This window comes from Mustela erminea, chromosome 1 (assembly GCF_009829155.1).
Source record: "Mustela erminea isolate mMusErm1 chromosome 1, mMusErm1.Pri, whole genome shotgun sequence".
NCBI classification, from domain to species: Eukaryota; Metazoa; Chordata; class Mammalia; order Carnivora; family Mustelidae; genus Mustela; species Mustela erminea.
In genome coordinates, this window is record NC_045614.1 from 41,991,383 (window position 1) to 42,003,744 (window position 12,362).

The 12,362-nt window shown below is 41.1% G+C and overlaps 1 protein-coding gene and 1 pseudogene across 1 annotated transcript in view; both read right to left on the minus strand.

The window, feature by feature from the left end:
* The window catches only part of CNTN3 (contactin 3), a 336,483-nt gene extending 335,986 nt beyond the window's left edge, over positions 1-497 (minus strand). Inside the window, exon 1 of the mRNA XM_032325229.1 lies at positions 383-497. The gene's annotated coding sequence lies outside the window, so the exon portion shown is untranslated. The remainder of the gene's footprint in view (positions 1-382) is intronic.
* An 11,046-nt stretch (positions 498-11,543) lies between these two features.
* Positions 11,544-11,768, minus strand: LOC116579672 (annotated as a pseudogene).
* Positions 11,769-12,362: the final 594 nt, after the last annotated feature.

Sequence of the window (12,362 nt, forward strand, 5' to 3'; positions counted from 1 at the left end):
CCCCCCGTCTCCTGCACCATGAAGCTAGGATTCATCTTCAGCACTGCTGCGGTTCACAACTTTCTTTTTTTCCAACTTCACTAGCCAAATCCGCTGCGCGAAGGGTTGGCCGGAGGGACCCACCTCGCATTTCCCCACGCTGGAGATGGGGATGCAAAGTCTTCCGAGTCTGAAAACCAATCCTCGCCCAAGAAGGAAAAAATATCTCCCCAGAGCAAATCTGCTGCGAGACGCATTTTTTATTCTAGACCCGTCGGGCGCACATCCCCGCAAACAAACTTTAGGGCACGGAGCCTTGAAGCCAGTGCGTAAAGTTTGCCCGGGCAGGTGGCTCGTCGCAGTGCCCCGAGCCCGCGCAAGGAGCCGGGCATCCCTGACTTACCTGGTTCCTGCAGCTCACAAGACGCCCGCTCTGCCTGCCCGCTCGCCCGCCCGCCGGCCGCGGTTCTCCCGCGCCTGGGGGGCCGCCGTGCGCGCCCGCGAAAGCCGCCGCCGCAGCGCTCCGGTCCGCGCCGTTCCTAGCCGAGTCCGCGGCGCCCGCCCGCCGCCGCCGCCGCTACCACTACCGCCGCGCGCCAGGCTGCTGTGGCTGCCGCCGGCGCCGAGCGAGCGCTGCCTGCGCCTCCGCCGCCCAGGCTCCGGCTCCAGCGCGGGCACTGGAGGGAGGGGAGTGGGGGCGGGAGGGAGGGGCGGGGAGCGCGGCGGAGCAGCCAACGGGGTCCCGCGCCTCGCGCCGGCGGCGCCCCCCCGCGTCTCCGCGCCTGCCGGGAGCCCGCGCAGCCCTGCGCTCTGCCGCGTGCGCCCACGTGTGTCCGGCCTCCGCAGGGCCCTGGGCGGCGGCGCGGGATGGGGCGGCGGTCAGCGTGTCACCGCTTGGTGGCCTCGTGTGCGCACAGCTGGGGCCCGGGGAGCACGGGGTTAAAGGTAGGAATTCCACTTCTAGGAAAGCCTCCTGCAGCTGCGCTCCCACAAGTGTGCAGAGATTGCCAATTTAATATTAAAGCGGATAATTATTAAAGGTTTGCTATGTACCAGGTAGTGGACTGCGCAATTTAAGGGAATTAGTTCATGGCGTCCCCAGAGCAACCCTGAATCTATTATTATTCCCTGACTTAATGATGAGGAAATTAATTTGCCTAAGGCCTCAATGAGTCAGTTATAAGAATAATCACAATTGTATTCTGACAAGGACCCTGTGAGGTGCGTCTTATTTTATTTGACTGTGTCCGTGCAGGCAATGGTTGGTTGGAGAACCTGGACTTTGAGTGAAAGCCTGTTGAAGTCCTAAGTCGTTTTGAATAGCTAGGCGGGACTTACTTCCAGTACTGGCCAAAGGTTGTTCAGTGAGCTTTACACGTAATTGAAAAACAGTTGAAAACAACCTAACTGTCCATCGTTAAGAGAGTTTAATTAAAATATAGTGGAATGCATTGCAATATAATGCAGCACTTTTAGAGAGGAAGGTACATTTATTACCAGTGGCATGGAATGACCTTCAGGAAGTATATTGTTAGGAGAAAAGTTGGTTCAGGAAAGGTATTTGCAGTTTTTGTGCTTGTATGCATGTCTATGTATGCATATTTATGCATTCACAGTTTCTAGAAGGATGTCCTAGGAGTCTGTTAACAATACTCCTTGTGAGTAAGACTGTAATTGGGGCCAAATCTTGTAATTCTTTAACATTGTTTTAAAAAGTTACCACAAGTTTACTTTCCCTTTATGGTAGAAACAAAATCTGTCATGTTTGTTTAATTGGGCTTAATAAATTCATGGCTCCGTCTCCTCTTCTCTCCCTGTGATTGATTCCTTCTGTCAGGGACAAAATTCATCATCAAGGGCAGCACCCTGGGGAATGGGGAGCTGAGAGGAGGTTTAAGAGAAACAGCTGTTTGGGCTGCTCTTTCTCATTCCTGCTCATTCCCCCCCCCCCCCCAAATAAGTATCCTTCCTAAGGCCACTGCAATTCAGAAAAGAATTTGAATGGTTGAGAAAACTCTCAGTAAGGAAGTTTAAAAGATGAGAGGCAGAACCTAGGTCCTGAAGGTGCAGGGAAGTGTTCCCTACAATAAACCCAGCAAGCAGGGCACCTGTCCTTCTCACTGGTAGGCAGAAACTGTGTCAAAGGCTTGAGGAAAGCAGAACTACTTGAACAGTGATGCTGTCTCTCCCCATGAGTATACAGCAGGACCTGGGATGCACTGGGTAACTTCCTCTGATGTTGGTCACTTTTATCCCATCTCTCACTTTATCAGGAAACATTTCTTCCCTGTAAGAATAATAGCTGAATTACCACCACCAACAAAAGCTGGCTTTTTATGTTTGAAAAGGGGGGAGGCAAGGATAGATAGAACATGCTACTATAAATAAAATAATGTGCTTTTCCCATCAGAATTAAATTGCAGTAAATTTGGGCTCCTTAAAGTCTCTCTACTTAGGAAAAGAAGGAAAAAAAAATAGAACAGGTATGGAAAGGTTGTTTATGGTCTTTTCAGTTGTTATTGGTTACTGTAAATAATCTTTTTGCTTGCAATCTGGGAACATGTTGGCAAACCCCCTGAGTGTGACAAAATGTTTTATTGAGTAGAACTGGTGTATTCTGGAAGGAACTGAGAAAATTTTACATGCAAATTATGCTCATGCCTGGCACCTAGCAGGTGCAATTACTGCCATGCCCACATCCATCAAAAGGAGTGCTTCTTCTCTTAATATTTTCAAGTTGATGTCTCATAATGCATTTTCCTTCTAATACATACATATATAGCCTGTCTAGTGGGAAAAGAAAGCGCATTTTCATCAGGGAGGGAGAGGTAGCCCCAGGCAGCAAAATGACAGGGGGAAAGACAAGAAAGAAGCTTCCTATGTTCGAGAAAAATCTAAACCTGAACCCCTCACCACCCTCTCCAAATAATTAGTCATTTCCAAACTCAGATTATATTGCCTGTGCTGGTGAAACTGATTAGTACTGAAGAGGGATTTAATGGACTTTCTAATCTATGGTTGCAGCAGAAGCGGGGGGAGGGGCGTCTTAAATTTGTAGGAGTCATGATGAACATTTAGTGTGAGCCAGTTTCATAGGCAGAACAGGTAAGAGGTGTATAAATATATGTATTTAGAGAGATATGCATCATTTTATTTCCTCTCTCTGCTCAAAATGTAAAGCATAATGTGAGTCAACTGAAAACCTGATATTTACCAAAAGTTGATACACAAGAGCAGGTTTAAATAAAATTCCCATCCAATTTCTGGGCCGGAAGCCCAGGAAATTAAAAAAAAAAAAAATTAAAGGCACATGTGGGTCTTCTCAGTGTGAATGCCGGATGGAGTTTTTATTGAATTTGGCCTCAACTGATTGTAGCATTATAAGCAATTCTGCAGTTACGTTTCAGCAGCCATTTAGATGGCAAATCCTTTTTTTAGGGTATTATAACTAAGAATAATAACTTCCTTTTTATATGGCACCTTTTATATCAAAGCACTTTAAAGTGTGAGATCATCTTCCCATTATTAAGATACCCCATCTGTGTTGGAATATAGAAGCTATTTCATGCCACTGACACCGCAGAACAGTTATTTGTTTGCCTGTTTATTGTGTAGCAAAAGGAAATGAAGGAGAGTATCTGCTAAACCCACTGCCTGATATTCTTAGGTGAAAGTATAAATTGGAACGTAGCCAAGTTACTAAACATACCTAGGTGGAGTCTTTTAGTTTCTATAGGTGGAAAGAGAGGTCCGATGGACACTGCCATGTTACGGTTTCAAAGTTCTAGTTCATATCTAGATGTAAAGATCATATTGCTAAGTATACAGAACTTTCATCTCTAGTGCTGGGGAGAGGAGTTTCTGGGGGTTCTTTGGGTCAAACTACAAAGCAATAATCCACTGTCAGAATCCAAACTGGAGGGTGCCTGGGTGCCTCAGTGAGTTAAAACTTCTGCTTTCAGCTTGGGTCATGATCTCAGGGTCCTGGGATTGAGCCCCGCATCGAGCTCTCTGCTCAGTGGGGAGCCTGCTTCCCCCTCACTCTCTCTGCCTGCCTCTCTGCCTACTTGTGATCTCTGTCTGTCAAATAAATAAATAAAATCTTTTTTAAAAAATTCAAACTGGAGTAAAAATAAGACGGCTGCAATAACTGGATAATATAGACATAAATCTTTTCATGAATCGTTCACCTTAAACATCTGATTACCTAGTGAATATCCTTATTCAAGCAAGTTCTCCACTTTGCTGGTGAGAGGGTCAAACTGGAGGATTCTGGAAACTTGAATGCATATAAAATGCTTAGCACTGTGCCTGGGATTTAGCTCTGAATACTAATCAAATATAACGAATTCAGGTGCCTACTCATTTGTTTTCTCCTCTGAAGAAGTTTGCCGAACTTCCCGTCTACAGTGGCTCTGCTGTCATTCTCTCTACTTCACAGAACATATCCCTGTGTGACTTTTTTTTTTTTTTAAACATCTGTTTTGTATTGCCGGAATCCCTCACTAGAATGAAAGCTTCACGAAAGTAGGGGCTTTGTTTTGTTTACTGCTGCATTCACAGCCCCCAGCACGTACCTGACATACACATGATAGGTGTGCCATAAATGTTTAATGATTAAAAGAGTTTCCAATGTGCCCCACACTGTATTAACTGCTTATACACAGTACTTTGCAAACCTCACAACAACCCCATGAGGTACCTACTGTTTTACCACCTTTTTACAGAGGAAGGCACTGGAACAGAAAAGCGAAGTCATGTTTCTGGAAGCTCTCCCTTCAAAGGTTACACCAGGTGTAAGTAGCAGGGCTCGGCTCTGAATCCAGGAATTCAACACCAGACTGTTCTCTCTACATCCGTGTAAGCTGAAGTGGATTTTGTTGTGCATCTTGCCCAGCACTTCTAAAATGTAAATAATGCCTTTTACTGGAGATCTGATTAAACTGCAGATTCTCACTGAGCAGGTCTAGGGTAAGCCCCAAAACTACGCATTTCTCCCAAGCTTTTGGGAAGATACCCATGCTGCTGGTCCATAGTCCAGACTTTCAAGAACTAGGAAATGGTCCATATCTTTCATGCTAACATATAAGCCAGCTGGCACATTCCAAATTTTAGGGATATAAATTAATGGAAGTTAAAACCAGTAACGGAATTATTTAGTTATGAAATCATAGAATTCAACTTAGATATATCTCTTCTAGGTTTATAGTGACTAGTCCAGAGGACAAGCTCAATAAATATTAATTTCTTAGAAGAAACTGGGGTACATAAAGATGATGGAACTTTCCCCAGTTCATAGATGGTATTGCTGAGACCATCTGACAGCTGCCCTCTTCTCTTTTTGATCAGAAAGCTCTAGCTCCTCTCAATCTATTTTTTATAGGTAGATTTTATGGAAATTTGAAGTGGCAACAGACTTGACAAGGTTAAGAGTTCTTAAAGAAGGTGGGTACAAATGTAGCTAGCAGTTTCTCTTTGGTAGGGGATGAGGTTATTGCAAAATGAAGAAATGAGGCCGTCTGAAGTTCACGGCTCTTAAATTGAAAACCTATCACATAGTACCCTAAAAATTACTACATATACAGACCCTTCCCCCAATGTATGTGACCATACACAAGAAGTTTAGGTTTCTAATTTAATAACTTTATATGTGTTCTTCTTTTTGCCCAAATATAAATGAGAACTACGCTGTCTTCTCCATTTAAATATAATATAATTATATTATAATAAATATAATATAATTTTAAAGAAGAAATTATTAAAAATATGAAGTTTGTACAAAGTGGTTTGTCTTTCATTATTTCATTATTTTTTTTTAACTACAGGTTTCAATCATTATTTTATCAGTCTATCTAAAATGATTTCCCCAAGAGTGCTAACATTTCTTGGAATAAAGATAAAGTTTTTTTTCCATATGCTAAAATATAGAAAATAATCTGTATATACTTATATTTTAATTCTGTTCCTATTATTATGATACTAACTTTTTTTTTTTTAAAGATTTTATTTATTTATTTGAAAGAGAGAAATCACAAGTAGGCAGAGAGGCAGGCAGAGAGAGAGGAAGGGAAGCAGGCTCCCCGCTGAGCAGAGAGCCTGATGTGGGACTCGATCCCAGGACCCTGAGATCATGACCTGAGCCGAAGGCAGCGGCTTAACCCACTGAGCCACCCAGGCGTCCCAATGATACTAACTTTTTGACAGTAGTAAAATTATTGACAGTAAAAGTGGCCTTTTAACATATCTTCACTGATATGTTGTGATAAAGGCATTTTCTAGACTTGAGGCAAAAAAAACGTTCTTCACAAGGGAGTTTGAGAATGAAAAACAGAAAATGCATCTTTATGAATAAAGGATGGCTAGTATTTTTAAGTGTATTTATATGAAGTGTAAGAATGAAATTAGGATTCTTTTAGTTACATGGAGCTGCTGTAACAAATTACCATGGACTACGTGGCTTAAACAACAAACATTTATTCTTCACACTTCTGGAGACTTGGAGTCTGAGGTCAGTGCACCAGCATCTTGGGCTGTAGTGAAGGTCCTCTTCATGGCTTACTGATGTCCTCTTGTATCTTGACAGGGGAGAAAGACAGAGAGAACACAAGAGAGCAACCAGGCTCTCTGGTCTCTTCATATAAGGGCAGTAATCCCTAGGTTCCATAGGGCTTCACCCAACTTAAGCACCAATCAAAGGCTCCACCCCTCTATACCATCTCACTGAGGGTCAGAAGTTCAACATATGATGTCTGTGGGAGGGCACTAACATTTAGTCCATAACAATAATACAAAGTAAGTTGAGATAAATACTATGTTAGATAGAAAACCTTGTACAGCCAACCAAGAGACAAGCAAGAAGTTTATGCTGATTTAGTTGCTATCATCAGATCCTTATAAGCCTACAGAGTTGTATGAAATAGTATTGACAACATTTCTAGGCATCTATATCAAGTGGGTTTTTCAGGATGTGAAAAAGGAAACAAAAAAAGTTTTCAGCCAGTTTACCCCCATTGCAATGCCTTTTCTTTAAAAAAAAATAACTTGGTGTGGCATTAATTTAACCTGAAATTAATGAGTAACCATAGGTATAAAATAACACAGAGTGAACAATTCTGTCATCATTGTAGATATCTCACCATGGCTACTTGATCTATAAAAGTAAGCCCTTGTTCCATTATTTGCTAGTCGCTGAGAGTGTATAATGAGGGAAGAGTAATTTCCATACCTAGTCACAGCTAGTCAAACACAGTAAACCCTTTTCTTCTCCCAGAAGTCAGTGGAAGAACAGCTGATTTCTACGGTTTTAATGACTACTTTGGGACCACTCACATGACCCAACACACTGCATACGTGAAAATGTTCATGGAAAGAACACCCATCAAGTGGTAAGTTTCTAAAATTCTTTTTGATTATTTGCCACTCATTTTGATCACCTACTTTTAATATTTTTTTCATTTTTTGTCAAAATGATTAAAGGAAAAGAGATTTTTCTCATTGAAACATATACTTCATTATGCTAAAATATCCTTCCAAGAAACTAAAACCAGAATCCTTTAGCCTGTTGGTTCTGAAACTTTTGCTGCACATTTGAATTAGTTGGGGCGGTCGGGGCAGTGGAGGGTGGGGGCTTTAAAAATCTAGATGCCCTGGTTGTACCTCATTCTCATTAGTTTGGAATCTCTGGTGTGTAATACCCAGATGTCAGGTTTTTTGTTTTTGTTTTTGTTTTTGTTTTTGTTTTTTTTCACCGCCCTTATGATTCAGCCAGGCTGCAAAGTTTGAGAAGCATTGTGGGTAAAGTTTTGCCTCCCAAAAAAGTTATGTTGAAGTTGTTCCCCACCCCCCCAACCTGTGAACATGACCTTATTTGGACATAGGGTCTTTGCGCATGTAATTAAATTAAGATGGGGTCTTACTGAATTCGAGTCAACCCTAATCCAGTGACTGGTACGTTTTTATAGGGAGGGGAATTTGGATACAGACACATAGAGAGAGGGGTATGCCACGTGAACACATAGAGACAGACAGACACAGAGGGAAGGTGACGATGTGCAGATGGAAACATCATGGCAGGGCCGGGGGCAGGATGGCAAGCCAGAAAGCACCGAGGATTTCCAGATACCACCACAAGTTAGAAGAGTGTCATGAATCAAACTTTGCTTCTGAGCCACCAAGAAAGAACTGACCCTGCTGATACTTTGATTTTGGACATCTGGCTTCCTGAACTGTGGGCAAATGTTTCTGTTATTTAAGCTACAGAGTTTGTAGTGACGTCTTACAGCAGCCCTAGCAGACAAATATAGCACTTAGTCAATCCAAGGACAAGGCTGGCTTGCAGTATTTGATTCCTCCTTTTATCTCCTTTAGTCATCAAGTTGAATTGGTGGGTGGGTTCTAAATTAATGGTCATCTTCACGGACTGTGCCAGAGTAAATATGCTTCCTCCTTTTTCCTGCTTCATGCCCCACCACTGCCATTAAGCCAGGTAGAAAAATTCAAAGCATTTATTTTGCTGAAACATTTCTTTGGGTCATTATAGTTTTAGGTATTAGATTTTGCCATTTGCTATTCCAAGCATTTGCTTGCTTACACACTTTCTATCATGGTCCATAAAATACTGTGTGACTCACATTATTCTAATATTTTTTCCTGCTAACCAACTCAAGTTGCTGCAGGATGTAGTCAATATAAACATAATCATAACATAATTTTTAAGGTTGAAAACACTGAAAAAGAGGTAGCTCTCTTATTCTTGAATCTTTGAGCCGTATAATAAGTTCCCCAAAATATTGTCCCATAAAACCATCTCTTCTGTTGTTTCTTCACTTCTTATGAAATGATCCTACAAAGCATCCTATTTAAAAATGAGACTGAAGGAGGGGCACCTGGGTGGCTCAGTGGGTTAAAGATGAGACTGAAGGAGACTTTAAATGACTCTTAATCATTTTCAAACTCTTATCACAATTTTCCGCAGTCATTGGAAAGATGGGTGTAGGCCTATGATTTGGCCATGGATGCCAACAACCTAGTTATCAAAAGCATGTCTCTTCCTGATCAACCATTGTAGGTAACTGAGTCATCATGACCTGAGATGATATTCTTACTGAGATGCCAGTCTAGAAAGTTCATAAACTAGAAGCCCCAGTAGGACTCCTACATATCTGACACACTAGCCAACAGAGACTATAGCTACATATGCAGGTATAACACCATCGGGAGAGTTATCAGGCGAGATGTTATTTGACAGTTAAGAACACAAGGTGATAATATTACATTTTATGTTAATAAAAATTAAAAAATTATTTTAAAAAAAAACAGGTAAAAATAACTTACATTGTAAGTCCCGTGTATGAAACATCATTGGTGGAAAGAGAGCTTCTAACTTCTCTTATCAAAGATTGCTAGTTCCTGGGGCACCTGGGTGGCTCAGTGGGTTAAAGCCTCTGCCTTCAGCTCAGGTCATGATCTCAGGGTCCTGGGATCGGGCCCCGCGTGGGGCTCTCTGCTCAGCAGGGAGCCTGCTTCCTCCTCTCTCTGCCTGCCTCTCTGCCTATTTGTGATCTCTGCCTGTCAAATAAATAAATAAAATCTTTTTAAAAAAATGATTGCTAGTTCCTTGAAATAAGCATTACTAGTATTTTGGTTAATTCTGTTTTGACCATCAGGCACATAAATACCACTGGGCCTATTTCTGGCTTTTATGTTCTTAGGATCCTCAGCAGGGAAAACACACATAAGAAAAGCAAGTACAGGGTCAGAATAATATTACTCAGGTGATTGCAGAAGGAAGAAAGATGTCTTGCTCTTTGAGAGCCAGAGTATTTTATTCGTAACTAATGGCTGACTATGTGGTTTGTGGCTCCAAGTATAAAATGAAAATGTGAGACCATTTGTTCAAAACAAAGGGAAAAGGTGTGTGTGTATATAAATAAAGCTTTTTCCTTAATTTGTCTCCCTTGAGTTGTCATGATGCTTTTTATTTGCTATTTAATGTCATTCGAAGGAAAATTTAAAATGTTAATTTTTAGCATGAAGTTTACTATGCATCTTTATGCTATACAGTGCCAACTTTAAATGCAAATACAAGAACATTTAGCTTATAGGTGGAATCACCAAAATTACAGTTTGTGTTTTGTAGCTTCTACATGTGTAGGTATTTTGTGCTTTTCAGAACGATGGAAATGCTGGACAAAATGAATTCAGCTGTTGTTATTTAATCTGATATGCGTGCATTTGCCAATACTTTCTGTTCTTGGCTTATTGATGAATAAGGAAGGATCGAAGGGGAAATGAAGTGTGGGTTGCCCTGTCTTTCACTCTACTCTGATGTCGTAATTTTGACGTTTGTAGTTGGCTAGTAATTGGAATTGTAGTAATTGCTAGTAACTGTGGCTGGAAGTAGTAACATAGAAGAAAAGACTGAGTAAGGTTCTTTGGTCATTAGTATTTCTGAGAATGCCATTGTTCTCTTTCTGCATTTGGGGCAAAATTCTAATTACAATGGAAGATTCGACCTCTCAGGGCTGTCAGCACCTTGCATACTCAGTTGTAGATGTAATCAGCTTCCTTTTTACTCAGTTTGGGTCTTACTGAATTCCTCTGCAGAGCAGGTGTGCGGAAGTCTGTGTGGACGGTGCTTTGAGAACTCTTGGTGAATGGTGCATGTCCAACACGCAGACTGCACTTCTAGCCTCTGCTCGAACACATGCCCTTTTGTCCAGTGGATTTCACTTACAGAACTCAAGTTCAAAGATAAAATTACTGAGGATTTCTAGACGGCCACAGCATAGCATTAGACAAAAAAGAGGACAGCTGCGTAGGTAATGCCAGCATGAGGCCGCCCTGGGCAAAGCCAACATAAGCCTATAATTACAATTTTCAACTTTAACTCTGACTTTTTATTACCATATGATATCCTGGATTTATATGCAGGTTTTGAGGTCATAGCTAAGGACTTTCAATTTAGGAAGTTACTTGAGTTATAATATAACTGAGTTATAATATAACTCAGGTAGGGTTCTTTTGGTTTTTTTATTTGTTTTGTTTTGTTTTTTGCTATTCTATCCTAATTTTGATTCAGTAAAAATTGACTCTTTTTCTTACCTGAAATAGTAAACATGGTGTCCATGAGTTGGTGTTCGTATTTTTTCTCTGTCAGTGTCCTTTTCTTTTTCCTGAATCATGTTGTACATTTGGTATTAGGAAGGACTCACAATCTATATTCTGCATCCCCAAAGTTATCTAACAAGCCACAGGCAATTAATATTTACTGGAGAGCAATATAATTTTACATGCCGTCACACCCTTCCTCTTCTGCACACATTTATATGCACTTAGTTATTTTTTTTCAGCTAGCGTAGTCATTTATTGTGATATCTTTCTTAGGGAACACTGGTTTTTTTGTTTGTTTGTTTGTTTTACTGTTACACAAGTTTATTTAACAAAAAAGTCCAACATGAAAATGCACGTGACCTGATTTTTATATTGTAGTAGAAAAGGTACTCTCAAGAGGGGACATGTGGAAGCAGTTGATTTCTTCTGATGAACACACCCATTGTTTATACTCATTCCAAGTCTTCTAACATGATGACATTATTTCCTCGTGTTACCACCATTCCAATATTGTTCTGTTGCCCACTAGTTGCCATCTCCACACATTCATCTATCTCAATATTCATAAACGGATCAAACCCCCACAATAGTCCTTGGACATGTCAGCCACCATTTAATTTCAAGGATAATTTCTGGTCCATAAATTTTTCCAACTCTGGAGGGTGAGCTTTGCTCATGGTATCTAGTTGGTGAGCGCAAAGTTGCCTCCAGACAACAACTTTTATACCACAGGTTTAAAAAGTGACCTTAAGGGATGCCTGGGTGGCTCAGTTGGTTGGACGACTGCCTTCGGCTCAGGTCATGATCCTGGAGTCCCGGGATCGAGTCCCGCATCGGACTCCCAGCAACACGGGGAGTCTGCTTCTCTCTCTGACCTTCTCCTCATTCATGCTCTCTCTCACTGTCTCTCTCTCAAGTAAATAAATAAAATCTTTAAAAAAAAATAAATTAAAAAAATAAAAATAAATTAAAAAATAAAAAGTGACTTTAAGGTGCGTAGCCGCTTGACTTTGTGATTCATTCATAGGTCCTTTCAGGTTAAATCTGCCTGTTGTCCATTGTTCCCCTACTTTTCCCATCACTCCCTTTTAGGGCTTTCTTGCATTTGAAATTTAGATCATTAACTTTAAGGAAGAAATGGCAGAATCTCAAAACTGGCATACATTACGAGAAAGCAGCCTGGGGGTTACACATACTCTTCCAAATTTTAATACTCCCAGGTGCTTTTTTTATTGAAAACACTGCAACTCTACCCAGTATTTGGTATGCTG